General features: G+C 42.7%; 2 long non-coding RNA genes across 2 annotated transcripts; both read right to left on the bottom strand.

The window, feature by feature from the left end:
- Positions 1-608: 608 nt before the first annotated feature.
- Positions 609-4,854, bottom strand: LOC135529965 (uncharacterized). Its single transcript, XR_010453784.1, has 2 exons — positions 4,334-4,854; positions 609-4,077 (listed from the first exon to the last, which is right to left on the bottom strand). It is a non-coding gene; the product is annotated as an uncharacterized LOC135529965 (long non-coding RNA).
- Positions 4,855-7,052: 2,198 nt separating this feature from the next.
- Positions 7,053-12,997, bottom strand: LOC135529904 (uncharacterized). Its single transcript, XR_010453771.1, has 5 exons — positions 12,854-12,997; positions 11,308-11,496; positions 8,386-8,547; positions 7,781-7,932; positions 7,053-7,433 (listed from the first exon to the last, which is right to left on the bottom strand). It is a non-coding gene; the product is annotated as an uncharacterized LOC135529904 (long non-coding RNA).
- Between the last annotated feature and the right edge of the window lie 1,149 nt (positions 12,998-14,146).

The raw sequence follows: 14,146 nt of genomic DNA, 5'->3' as shown, positions 1-14,146 counted from the left end.
GTTAGTTGAGTAGAGAAAACATATGTACTTGTATGAAATGACTCTCCTGTCCCACTAGCATGTCATCGGGAAAGTTACATTTACAGAGGAAGATCCCCAAAATACATGTGTGTAGTGGTCAAAAGAAATGGAGCTACTTATGCTACATATTTTATATATAAAAGGATAAGTTGCGTATCATTTCTAAATGTGGGCATTCTATTCTACATGAGAAAACAACGGCTGATTCAAAGGGGATGTGGCAGATTTCAAAACTCTTCGCGGTAGATTTCACAATTGAAAAAAGGCTAAGATTTGGAACTACTGTTGTCCATTTACCACTTCACTAAGAGTTGGTGGTGCTGCATATGGCTAGAGCTCATCATAACCACCAATCAAATGCTTTTAAATCCCTAATGGGGGGGTGTGAAAGTGCACTTTGGGACAATGTTATGGCCTCTAGGAAAGCCCAGGGCAACCCTGTTTGGTCAAAGAACATGGCTGTCAGAGTGTAGTAAACATGTGTGGCATGGATCACACTTCACCAACACCCATGGAATGAGATGTGGTCTGCTGCACTCCATTCTTTAAAGGAGTGCAGCACCCAGCCATTGGTCATTTCAACAATAAACAGTATACATAATAATAGTTTTATTGAACAAAGCGATAACTGTATAGACCAAAACAGACCTCAAACTTGCCTTATGTTACCTACAGTGCCTTCAGAAAGGATTCATACCACTTGACTTAAAAACAAATTGTGTTGCAGCCTAAATTCAAAATGGATAAAAAGAAGAAAAATCCCCCTCACCTCTCTACACAAAATACTCTGCAATGACAAGGTGAACAAATACCTCACAAAGAATGTACTGGTACTGTATACAACATGTTGAGCGGCAGTTTACAGACTGAAGAGCAGACTTGTAAACAGAGTAACGACTTCCGTATGTTTACCTTAACATAGACATTCATTGATTAATACCTCAATTATTTCATCAATAAATCCATCTATTTGGAATGCAATTTAAAGTAAGAATCCAACAGCTAGTTATGACCAACAGCAAGCCCAGCTAGAGAAAAAGCATAGTTTAGGTTTAGTTCAAATAAAATAGTCCATTCACTTTGAAAAACAATCAAAGTAGCCAGGGTGGGTTAATGTACCAACAACTAGATGCATACAACACATTTCATCCCTTCATTCCAATACAATATACTGTAGGCTACATGAAGATGAAAAAGGAGCACTGAATGCCGTTTAATGACGCTATGTCAATGATTTATCTCCTAAAAGTAATAAAACAATTAGTGTTCAGTGTATAAAAGCTCTTACAAATACCGGTCCCCAGGGGCGAACTGGCATTTCTGACACATCGGCCTATAATCCAAGGCCCCCCCACCAGCCCATTTTTTCCTTGAATTAATGATCATTTTGCAAACAAAACAAATGAACTTGTTAGACAGGCCCAGTGGACCAAAAATGGACCAGCTCAAATGCCAGATGGCCAGTTCGCCCCTGCCGGTCCCGACTGGTGGAAATAATTTTACTCTGGTTTCATGCTGTAAGCCATATAGATATAGTTGTATTTCCATGGTAATGACACTGTAGCCCTGGTATGTATAGTGCATTCGGAAAGTATTCAGACCCCTTTACTTTTCCCATTTTGTTACGTTACAGCCTTATTCTAAAATTAACACAATACCTCATAATGACAAAGCGAAAACAGGTTAAGAAATTCTTGCAAATGTATTAAAAGTCTAAAAGAAAAACCTTATTTACATAAGTATTCAGACGCTTTGCTATGAGACTCGAAATTAAGCTCGGGTGCATCCTATTTCATTGATGATCCTTGAGATGTTTCTACAACTTGACTGGAGTCCACCTGTGGTAAATTCAATTGATTAGACATGATTTGGAAAGGCACACCTGTTGGTCCCACAGTTGACAGTGCACGTCAGAGCAAAAACCAAGCCATGAGGTCAAAGGAATTGTCCGTAGAGCTCTTAGACAGGATTATGTCGAGGCACAGATCTGGGGAAGGGTACCAAAATAATTCTGCAGCATTGAAGGTTCCCAAGAACAGTGGAAGACGTTTGAAACCACCAAGACTAATTCCTAGAGCTGGCCGCCCGGCCAAAACGGAGAAGTCCGGGGATAAGGGTCTTGGTCAGGTAGGTGAACAAGAACCCAATGGTCACTCGGACAGAGCTCCTCTGTAGAGATCGGAGAACCTTCCAGAAGGACAACCATATCAGCAGCACTCCACCAATCAGGCCTTTATGGTAGAGTGGCCCAACAGAAGCCACTCCTCAGTAAAAGGCACAACAGCCCGCTTGGTGAATTCCAAAAGGCACCTAAAGGACTCTCAAACCATGAGAAACAAGAATCTCTGCTCTAATGAAACCAATATTGAACTCTTTGTCCTGAATGCCAAGCCTCACATCTGGAGGAAACTTGGCATCATCCCTACGGTGAAGCATGGTGGTGGCATCATGCTGTGGGGATATTTTTCATTGACAGGGAGACGAGTCAGGATCGAGGGAAAGATTAACAGAGCAAAGATCCTTGATGAAAACCTGCTCCAGAGCGCTCAGGACCTGACTGGGGTGAAGGTTCACCTTCCAACAGAACAATGACCCTAAGTGCACAACCAAGACAACGCAGGAATGGCCTCGGAACAAGTCTCTGAGTGTTCTTGAGTGGCCCAGCTAGAGCCCGGACTTGAACCCGATCAACCATCTCCGAGGAGACCTGAAAATAGCTGCTGTGACACTCCCCATCCACCCTGACAGAGCTGAAGAGGATCTGCAGAGAAGAATGGGATAAAACTCCCCAAATACAGGGGTGCCATGCTGGTAGCAGCATACTCAAGGCTCTAATCACGGGCAAAGGTGCTTCAAGAAAGTACTGAGTAAAGGGTCTAAATACATATGTAAACGTGATTTCAGTTTATTTTTCATAAATTTACTAAAAAAAAAGTGTTTGCTTTGTTATTATGGGTATTGTGTGTAGATTGAAAAGGGGGGGGGGGGGGTTATTTCATCCATTTTAGAATAAGGCTGTAACGTAACAAAATTTGGGGAAAAACAAGGGGTCTGAATACTTTCCGAATGCAATGTACATACAGCTTTATCCTTGTGTTCATAGCAGGTACAATAACCATGTAGACAGATTTCAGAGTTAGTGTCTCAGGCCAGGTGAAAGAGCGAAAATGTTGTAGTTTTAAAGCTAATTTCCTGCAAATCTACAAATTGTGTCATGGGGCAGAGCTGTTTTGTTGTTGCAGCTTTAAAGATAATATGCTGCAATTTTGCGATGAGGCAACGTTGTGGCTTTAAAGGTTAAATTACAGTGCATTCATGTCAAAACAAAAATTTGGGGGAGTATGGAGTTGACAAATTGATTATTTGTGGAGTACTGTGGATACCAATATCCCTGTCAGCCTCCCAGGCCCATGTTGCCCAGCGATAAGAACATCAATTGTAGATGAATAATATCACACTGTATTACACACTTTAAACTTATTCCACAGATCCTTTGGCCAAAAGCAATTGAATATGTTTTTTGTAATATTAATTTTATAACATTTAAGGTTAAAATGTAATATTCAGTATATATTTTGAGATCTGGCCAGGTGTCCACGTACCCCACTTTGAGAACCACATGGTCTACACAGTACAGATCTAAAGCTATGGCTCTGATGGGCAGTGTGTCTGGTTGGAGGAGCTATAGGACAGGCTCCTTGTAATGGATGGAATATAATAAATGGAATGGTATCAGACACATGTAAAGCACGTTTGACACCGTTCCATTAATTCTATTCAAGCCATGAGACAAAGGTGGTCCTCCTATAGCTTCTCCCACCAGCCTCCACTGGTGGCCACCTCCCATAAGAGTTCCATGGTGGGCAGACCTTCATGAATTAAAACTTATGACTCCATGGCTTCACAGGATAATTCTTTGGCAGGGGGTTCTCCATTTGATCCACAGAGGTTTCCATTCTGAAGGAGTGAAATGTCCAGCTCCGGTAGAGGGACCCTCCAGTACTGGAATGAGTTGAAAGTGCATAGGTCATTGCCATCATCATCTTTGTGTGTGGCCTAGAGGTGAAAGGAAGAGGGAGAGCGTTTAATAATTAACAGAAAATAAACAAGAAACTGTTGTAGTGGTGACTTAAGAACTTATTGACATGGTTTGAAAGGAAGAATGGTTACTGAAAAAATACAACGTGCAACATCTTGTGGACACCTAAAGTATTGCGCTCAATGGATGTTGATTACAACAATTTCAACCTTGTGCAGTTTTTTCCAGTATACACTTTCTAGGCAGCAGTAACATATATATATATATACTTACAATCCTTGGAGCATCGTATCTTGTGACAGTGTTATCTCGTGCACGTTTCTTAGAGGTCACCGTTGAGCAACCAGAGTCCGCAGATGCACTCTCTCGTATACTTCCAGAATTCTTTACCAGCACACTCGGTGGTGCACTGACCCGATGTTCACTATTTGACAGCTTGCGCGGTTTAAGTGTTTCTTGATGTTCCTCCTGATCTTCGAAATAATACGGTCTCTTTTTGCAGCGTCTCCCCAACAAAGCGAGCAGAGATGGCGGACTCACGCACCCGGCTGCAGCCATGCTTTCTAACTGCGTATCAAATTTGTCAAATGGACGAAAACATGATCTTTTAACAGGCGTGTCGTGGAACAAAACGTCTTCAGCTCGCCTTTTCGTCATGAGTACAAGCGTGGAATCTTTCAAGCATCAACAACAGGTAACAATGTTTTGACTGAGCCGCGCACCACTTACTGTGTAAATTACACACACGCGGTCTGGCCAATGAGAGTGGTTGTCACTTGTTAACAGAGTCATAAACCCCGCCTATATCTACAATTTAAAATCTGATTTTAAAACTAACCTTAATATACAGTTATCAGTGTGGTTAACACTAACGCACGTTTGTTTTCATGAAATGTTACGATACAGCCAATTTTGACTTTGTGGCTGTCTTATCTTGTGGAAACCAATGAGAGGATGTACCCTGTTCCCGCCCACCACTATCAAGGCTCTTCTCCGCACCAACAGGGTTAGTGCTATCTGGTCTCATCGGGATGTTCATACCTTAAGCCTTAATTTTAGTATGTGTCCTACTCCCCTCAAACGCAACTCTGGACCTCGGAGCCAGTTCCACTGTATTTTTCTCCCTCATTGTTCCCCTCTAATCAGGGACTGGTTTGGACATTGGATGCCATGTGGGTGAAATTTAGTTCAGGTAGAACAGAAAACCAGCTGCCTCCACTCGGACCTCGTAGGGTAACAGTTGAATACCCCTACCCTAACCATTTTACATTTCAATTGGGTAAGGACGTCCCAAGGAATCCAGCTAGAAAATATAGCGCCACCTACCGTTTCATGTTTGTCACCTGCACAAGTACAGTGAAACTTATTTTTTGCTTGAGCTTTCCCAACAATGCATTAATTAATATCAGTAGGAATATATTTATTTTAAAAAGTCAAGTAGAACCAAAACACACAATAAATATAAATAATATGAACATGAAAGTAAATAAGCTACACAAAGGATCAGTTCCAGGGTCAGTGCCAATACCATATTTACAATGTGCAGGGATACTGGAGTGGTAGGGTTAGGTGTATATATAGGGACAAGGTGAGTAGGCATCAGGTTATATAATAAACAGAGTAGCAGCAGCATATATGATGATTGTATGTGTAGTCAGTATGAGTGTGTGTGTAAGCAAATGAAGTGGGTGATTTTCCAGGCCTTCCTTTTACACCACCTGATAGAGGCCCTGTTGCTTGAGAAAGCATTATTGAGATGGCCAAATAGGGCATTCAATTGATTAGGACAGTCCTTCATATACATGGTCATTGGGACAATCATTGTCAGTGAATAATTCAATGTGTGCACTGACTGGATCTCCCATTAATTATATACGACTATGGAATCTCCTTTTGTACTGTGATAAAGGATTCACCACTGATGTTGATCCTCTAACTTCTCGATCTACCAGGCTGTATAGTCTGCAGACAGTAATTGACAAAGGGGAATTGTGTGCTTCACACTGTCATGCTCCGATTGCATTCTCCGAAGACGTCCTCGAGTACGTTCTTGTGAGGAGTGTGGAGGATTCATAAAACATTACATTTGAGAAGCAATCACCCCGACTGTATTACCTCACCTCCCCATTCACTGAACCATCTTCCAGCCAGGACAATGCCAACAATAGACAAAACAAGATATACACAAAGCAAACGTTTTATTTCAGAATTATCAGCTGGATATGTTAATCATAATAATCTAGCTAGCCAGCTAGATAAACAGGCAAAAATGACCTAAAACTAAATGTTATGCAAGATAGATGTACATTTTTCGTGGGTAGCTACCAATTCTTTGTGGCAAGGTAGTTATCCCTATTGACTTACCCATTCACTGAACTGCCTTCCAGACAGGATCAGCTGTCGCAGCTGGCCACGACCGGGATACCCATTGGGTGGCGCACAATTGGCCCAGCGTCGTCCAGGTTAGTGGAGGGTTCGGCCGGCAGGTGTGTCCTTTTTCCATCGCGCACTAGCGACTCCTGTGGCGGGCTGGGTGCAGTTCACGCTAACATGGTAGCCAGGTGCGCTGTGTTTCCTCCGACACATTTGTGCAGCTGGCTTCCGGGTTAATTGGGCATTGTGTCAAGAAAGAGTGCGGCTTGGTTGGGTTGTGTTTCAGAGGACGCACGGCTTTTGACCAACGCCTTTCCTGAGTCTCGCGGGAGTTGCCGCGATGAGACAAGACAAACTACCAATTGGATATCACGAATACGGGGTAAACTATATATATATTTTTTAAATATAGCTAACCAGAGTTTAACAGCAAAATGACCTAAAACTAATATGTCAATTATTTGTGGGTAGCTAGCTAACAATTCTTCGTGGCCCTTTCGTTAGCCCTTTTGACTTATGGGATTGCAATCTACAGTACGTAGGCAGGTAAACATGCCAAAATGAACACAGCATGTATTTATTAACGTATCAAAATAAAATATTGTAGTCGGGCAACATATGATGTGAATAGGCAACATTTTATTCCGAAGTCAGAGTGTATTTTCTCTCGCTTCATCTCAAATAATGACCAGCCATTGATTTCAATACATTTTGCTCGGAGCACGGTAGAATGCATTTTGAGAAACACCCAGGTGTTTTAGGCCCACGGAGGATTGTCAAAACAACGTTAACTGAAAAAAATGGTATTACTATAGTAGTAGTTCATTGTATTCCTCCAATCTGTACACCTGTGTTATACATTTTCCGTTGTTGCTTTACCTCCGTTGTTGCTTTACCTCCAAATGGAATCCATATTTTAAAATGGCCACTCTGGCGTCCTCGTAGCTGAGCTCAATGGAGAGCTCGTTGGCCATGTTCTCAAAGTGCTACAGCAGCGGGCCTAGAGGAAAGGGAGGAATTTCAGCTTTGGTAAAAGTATACACACAGTATACGACTCACTACCAGTAAGTTAAAACGGCAACTGCACCAAAAATGCGTAGAATAAAAGGGAACCTCTTTCACTGGTCAGTAAGGTGGTCTGTTGAACCAATCGTCACAGGGCCTGTGTCTAAGAGCAGGAGCAGGAGTCCTGATCTAGGCTCAGTTTAGCCTTTTAGATTCTGAATAAAACAGGGGACCTGATCCTAAATCAGCACTCCAACTCTGAGATGCTTTGTGTATAAAGGCCCTGATCACTTAATGCTCTTGTTGATCTTTCAGATAAGCTGTGTGGGGCTCACCACTCACTAGGCTCTGTGAAGACCTCCTGGAAGTCCCCGACCACCATGGAGACGTCACAATTTGGAGGCAGGCTCTGGGGGTTGACGCCAGATGACCTCTTGTTGTGGCTGAACTGGTGAATCCACGGGTACAGGGTCATGGAGTTTACCTTTTCACACCTCAAGAAGGAGGAAGAACAGAACAGAGGGAAATTAGATAAGCTGAACAACAGTAGTGTGAGAAAATGATCACCAACAATAAATATTTTTTTCCGAAGAGGATTGCATGGGGCTAATTTTATATGCTAGGCAATTGATTTGGCCCAACTCAATAATTAAATGGCACATGGTGCAACATATGTAAGGACTGAATTATTACATTATATGCAAAGTTGGAGGAGAAGAGCATGAAGAAGCCTCATGCGTTATTATATTTGGCAGGCGTAGCCCTTGGCAGGCGTAGCCCAGATGAGCGATTTCCCATGCCAAGTGACCAAGCCCTGACCCCGGAACCAGCACACTCACCTTAGACACATCACGACAGAAACATCCATGCCATCACTGACAGAATACACACAATTCAGAATACAAAATCACACAACTGAGTTAGATTTCAAGACTGTGTGCGCTCACCACTTATTGCTTAGAAAGATTCTCTGGATCTCTGATGAAGGGCAGGTAGCAGGAGTCTCTCAGCCTGGCCCGCCTCACTCAAGTCACGCACAAACTGCTTAATGGTGGATTTGAGCTTGTCTATGTCGAACATGGAGGACGTACGCACCTTCCTCAGGTCATCTTGGGCAGAAAGACAGATTCACTTGAACTCCTCCAATGATGAAAGGATCATGGCAGAAAATTAATCTAAGATCTATACTAAATATAATTTCCACTAATACAATCATTTGTGAATTTTGTGCTGTGCGATATACTAGAATAGAAAAACACCCGCAGCACCTCCAACTACACTGAATAAAAATATAAAACGCAACATGTAAAGTGTTGGTCCCATGTTTCATGAGCTGAAATAAAAGATCCCAGAAAGAGCTTATTTCTCTCAACTTGTTTACATCCCTGATAGTGAGCATTTCTCCGTTGCCAAGATAATACACTGCTCAAAATAATAAAGGGAACACTAAAATAACACATCCTAGATCTGAATGAATGAAATATTCTTATTAAATACTTTTTTCTTTACATAGTTGAATGTGCTGACAACAAAATCACAAAAAAATATCAATGGAAATCAAACTTAACCCATGGAGGTCTGGATTTGGAGACACTCAAAATACAAGTGGAAAACCACACTACATGCTGATCCAACTTTGATGTTATGTCCTTAACACAAGTCAAAATGAGGCTCAGTAGTGTGTGTGGCCTCCACGTGCCTGTATGACCTCCCTACAATGCCTGGGCATGCTCCTGATGAGGTGGCAGATGGTCTCCTGAGGGATCACCTCCCAGACCTGGACTAAAGCACCCGCCATCTCCTGGACAGTCTGTGGTGCAACGTGGCGTTGGTGGATGGAGCGAGACATGATGTCCCAAATGTGCTCAATTTGATTCAGGTCTGGGGAACGGGCGGGCCAGTCCATAGCATCAATGCCTTCCTCTTGCAGGAACTGCTGACACACTCCAGCCACATGAGGTCTCGCATTGTCTTGCATTAGGAGGAACCCAGGGCCAACCGCACCAGCATATGGTCTCACAAGGGGTCTGAGGATCTCATCTCGGTACCTAATGGCAGTCAGGCTACCTCTGGCGAGCACATGGAGGGCTGTGCGGCCCCCCAAAGAAATGCCACTCCACACAATGACTGACCCACCCCCAAACCGCTCATGCTGGAGGATGTTGCAGGCAGCAGAACGTTCTCCACGGCGTCTCCAGACTGTCACATGTGCTCAGTGTGAACCTGCTTTAATCTGTGAAGAGCACAGGGCGCCAGTGGCGAATTTGCCAATCTTGGTGTTCTCTGGCAAGTGAAAAACGTCTTGTACGGTGTTGGGCTGTAAGCACAACCCCCACCTGTGGACGTCGGGCCCTCATACCACCCTCATGGAGTCTGTTTCTGACCGTTTGAGCAGACACATGCACATTTGTGGCTTGCTGGAGGTCATTTTGCAGGGCTCTGGCAGTGCTCCTCCTGCTCCTCCTTGCACAAAGGCGGAGGTAGCGGTCCTGCTGCTGGGTTGTTGTCTCCTGATGTACTGGCCTGTCTCCTGGTAGCGCCTCCATGCTCTGGACACTATGCTGACAGACACAGCAAACCTTCTTGCCACAGCTCACATTGATGTGCCATCCTGGATGAGCTGCACTACCTGAGCCAATTGTGTGGGTTGTAGTCTCATGCTACCACTAGAGTGAAAGCACAGCCAGCATTCAAAAGTGACCAAAACATCAGCCAGGAAGCATAGGAACTGAGAAGTGGTCTGTGGTCACCACCTGCAGAACCACTCCTTTATTGGGGGTGTATTGCTAATTGCCTATAATTTCCACCTGTTGTCTATTCCATTTGCACAACAGCATGTGAAATTTATTGTCAATCAGTGTTGCTTCCTAAGTGGACAGTTTGATTTCACAGAAGTGTGATTGACTTAGAGTTACATTGTGTTGTTTAAGTGTTCCCTTTATTGTTTTGAGCAGTGTACATCCACCTGACAGGTGTGGCATATCCAGAAGCTGATAAAACAGCATGATCATTACGCAGGTGCACCTTGTGCCGGGGACAATAAAAGGCCTCTCGAAAACAGGGCAGTTTTGTAACAACACAATGCAGTTGTCTCAAGTAGTTGAGGGACTGTGCAATTGGCATGCTGACTGCAGGAATGTCCACCAGAGCTGTTTCCAGAGAATGTAATGCTTATTTCTCTACCATAAGCCATCATAAGCCATTTAGAGAATTTGGAAGTACGTCTAACCGGCCTGAACACAATTGCATTTTATCGATGGCACTTTGAATGCACAGACATGGTCCTGAGGCCCATTTTGTTTAAGGTATCTGTGACCAACAGATGCATAGATTAGGCCCTAATTTATTTATTTCAATTGACTGATTTCCTCATATGAACTGGAATTGTTGCGTTTTTCTTTTTTTCAGTACACTTGTACTACTATGTTTTTATTGCACTGCACATCTAGATGCAGCCTACTACTTCTCCAACCACGAGGAAGAGGATGACTAACAGGGTGGTTACACCAGAAGTTACCTTGTAGTAAGGAATCTTTGATATCTTTCAAACAGCATGCAAAACAGCAAACTTGTTGTTTGCCTATCCAGCAGTGTCAAAGCTAGTAAGTCAGACCCTCCCTCCTCCGATTGAGTCGCACTGATAATTTGCGTAGTTGGAATTTTCTCAACTTTGTCTGCCTTCTAGTCGCCAGTGATTAAATCGTTGAATGACTCCTTATTTCCTCCTTTCATTGAAAATGATTGCCTTTCAGTAGTTTTATTGCTAGAAGTAGCCTAGTGTCTAATGTAACCAAGGTTAGTAGCCTAGTGTCTAATGTAACTGAGGTGTAGGAGAAAGCATGTGTGACCTTTCTGACCCTTCAGCTTACCTCTTCGCCATACTGCATGTTCCCAAACATGTAGACACAGTCGAGCATGATGGCATGCAGCGCCTCCTGGTTGTGGTCCACACTGCGCCGGATACGGGCCAGGTTGGGCAGGACCCTGGGCAGCGGCAGCTGATGATGCTCCTGAAGACTCCGGAACTGACTCGATTCACCCGTTCCTGAACATGCATCCTGAGATTAAGTGGACAGGAGGAACAGGAGATGGGGATAAAGGGAGTCCAGAAAAGCATAAGGGAAATAGAAACCTAGCTATATTTCATAGCCTTTTTCTAATTATGAAAACACTCAATTCAATATGCAGACTTCTTAAAATGACTTGACACAAAGATCCACAAAACACTTTCTTTTCTAAGCATCTTCTACTTGGTGAACGTGGTTGTATAGGCTAGGCATAACCTGGTTTGTAAATAACATGAGCAACCGTATTGAAATGTAAATGTTTGTCTTTCTGTCAGCCAGGAATTTAGCCCATATTGTTTTAGTATCAGCTTTTATCTTTGTTATTTTCTAGAGCTAGCTAGCTCCACTTCCTTTGCTTCTGTGCTAGTTTGCTGCTAGCTAATAGATAAACAGAGGTGGTGCTCAGCTATAGGAGGTAAAAATGGTTTTATAATGGAAATTTGGTTCTTTCATCAATAGCTATTGAACCAAGCATAGCAAAGGGTCTGAATATCTTTTTTATTTTTAATACATTTGCAAGAATTTCTAAAAAACCTGTTTTCACTTTGTCATTATGGGGTATTGTGTGCAGATTGAGGACTTTTGAAAATTTTATTTAATCCATTTTAGAATAAGGCTGTAATGTAACAAAATGTGGAAAATATTAAGGGGTCTGAATACTTTCCAAATGCACCATATATATCATTGAGTGGAACACGTTCTCTTTCAGTGCCAGCAATATGGGAAGGGAAGGAAGATATTGTTATTAGATTTAAGGAGTAATGGTGTTTAAAGGCCAAGCTTAAATTAACTGCTGCTAAAATCTTCAGGGGATGTCGTATTTAATTATGCATTTATTTTTCTAGAATTTACACCTTCCCTGTCTCTGGTCCACACTCCTGTACAGTTGGTGGAGGTAATGCACCTTAACGTTTGTTGCAAACCAACATAAAATCCCCAGAAGAAGCTAAATCCATTGAGCCTGTTTCCCGACACACAGACCGCAAGAGAGACGAATATTTAGCATTCTTGAAAGTATGCCTAGAATATACCTATAACATATCTACCGAATATTCACTAGAAAACACATTTCACCTCGGTTTGGTACCTATAGGAACATTAGCCAAAACAGACCCCAATATAAATACAAGGAATCGATTTTAGCTAGCAATGCATCATCATTAGCTAGTCATCTCTTTTCTAAAAACTTCATACAAAACGTTATCAAATACAATAACGTAGTCTGTGACATTACTCCATTAAACTAGCCAGACACACTGTCTGGGTCAAAGGACTTTGTTATGGATTAACTCGCGCGCTAACAACCATACATATAACGTTAGTACTGCTGTTTTGAAGCAGTCCGTACCTGTAGTATCTAAACGCATCCCATTCCAAAAGTGTTGCCTTTCGAGTATTGTCTCCTCTTCTGTTGTACATTTAATCCTTTCTCTATAAAAAAAAATATATGCTCCTTCTTGCTCTCCATTAGTAGCCTGCTCCACCGTTCCTTCCGCCATGTCCGAATGGAGTAGCCTACTCAGGCCCATCCAATCGAACAATGGAGTGAGCCAGGAAAAGTAATCAACATTTAATCTGGCTGGCAAGCAAGTTATTAAAGTATATTGGTTAAAACATCTAAGGGATAGCCCCCTTGTTTTCAATTTTCGCCTAAATGACATACCCAAATCTAACTGCCTGTAGCTCAGGCCCTGAAGCAAGGATATTATTATTATTATTATTTTTATTCCACCTTTATTTAACCAGGTAGGCTAGTTGAGAACAAGTTCTCATTTACAACTGCGACCTGGCCAAGATAAAGCAAAGCAGTTCGACACATACAACAACACAGAGTTACACATGGAATAAACAAACATACAGTCAATAATACAGAAGGTAAGGTAATAAATAGGCCATGGTGGAGAAGTAATTACAACATACCAATTAAACGCTGAAGTGATAGGTGTGCAGAAGATGAATGCAAGTAGAGATATTGGGGTGCAAATTAGCAAGATAAATAAATAAATACAGTATGGGGATGACGTAGTTGGATGGGCTGTTTACAGATGGGCTATGTACAGGTGCAGTGATCTGTGAGCTGCTCTGACAGCTGGTGCTTAAAGATAGTGAGGGGGATATGAGTCTCCAGCTTCAGTGATTTTTGCAGTTCATTCCAGTCATTGGCAGCAGAGAACTGGAAGGAAAGGCGGCCAAAGGAGGAATTGGCTTTGAGGTGACCAGTGAGATATACCCGCTGGAGCGCGTGCTACGGGTGGGTGCCGCTACATAAGGCGGGGCTTTACCTAGCAAAGACTTGTAGATGACCTGGAGCCAGTGGGTTTGGCGACGAATATGAAGCGAGGGCCAGCCAGCGAGAATGTAAAGGTTGCAGTGGTATATGGGGCTTTGGTGACAAAACTGATGGCATTGTGAAGTCGAGGATCGGTAGGATATTTTTTTTATTTTTTTGTGAACACAGTGTCCAAAGAAGGGCCAGAAGTATACAGAATGGTGTCGTCTGCGTAGAGGTGGATCAGAGAATCACCAGCAGCAAGAGCGACATCATTGATGTATACAGAGAAGAGAGTCGGCCCGAGAATTGAACCCTGTGGCATTCCCATAGAGTTTGCCAGAGGTCCGGACAACAGGACCTCTGATTTGA

This window comes from Oncorhynchus masou, chromosome 1 (assembly GCF_036934945.1).
Source record: "Oncorhynchus masou masou isolate Uvic2021 chromosome 1, UVic_Omas_1.1, whole genome shotgun sequence".
NCBI classification, from domain to species: Eukaryota; Metazoa; Chordata; class Actinopteri; order Salmoniformes; family Salmonidae; genus Oncorhynchus; species Oncorhynchus masou.
The sequence above is the reverse complement of the archived record's forward strand: the minus strand, read 5'-3'. Positions and strand labels throughout refer to the sequence as shown.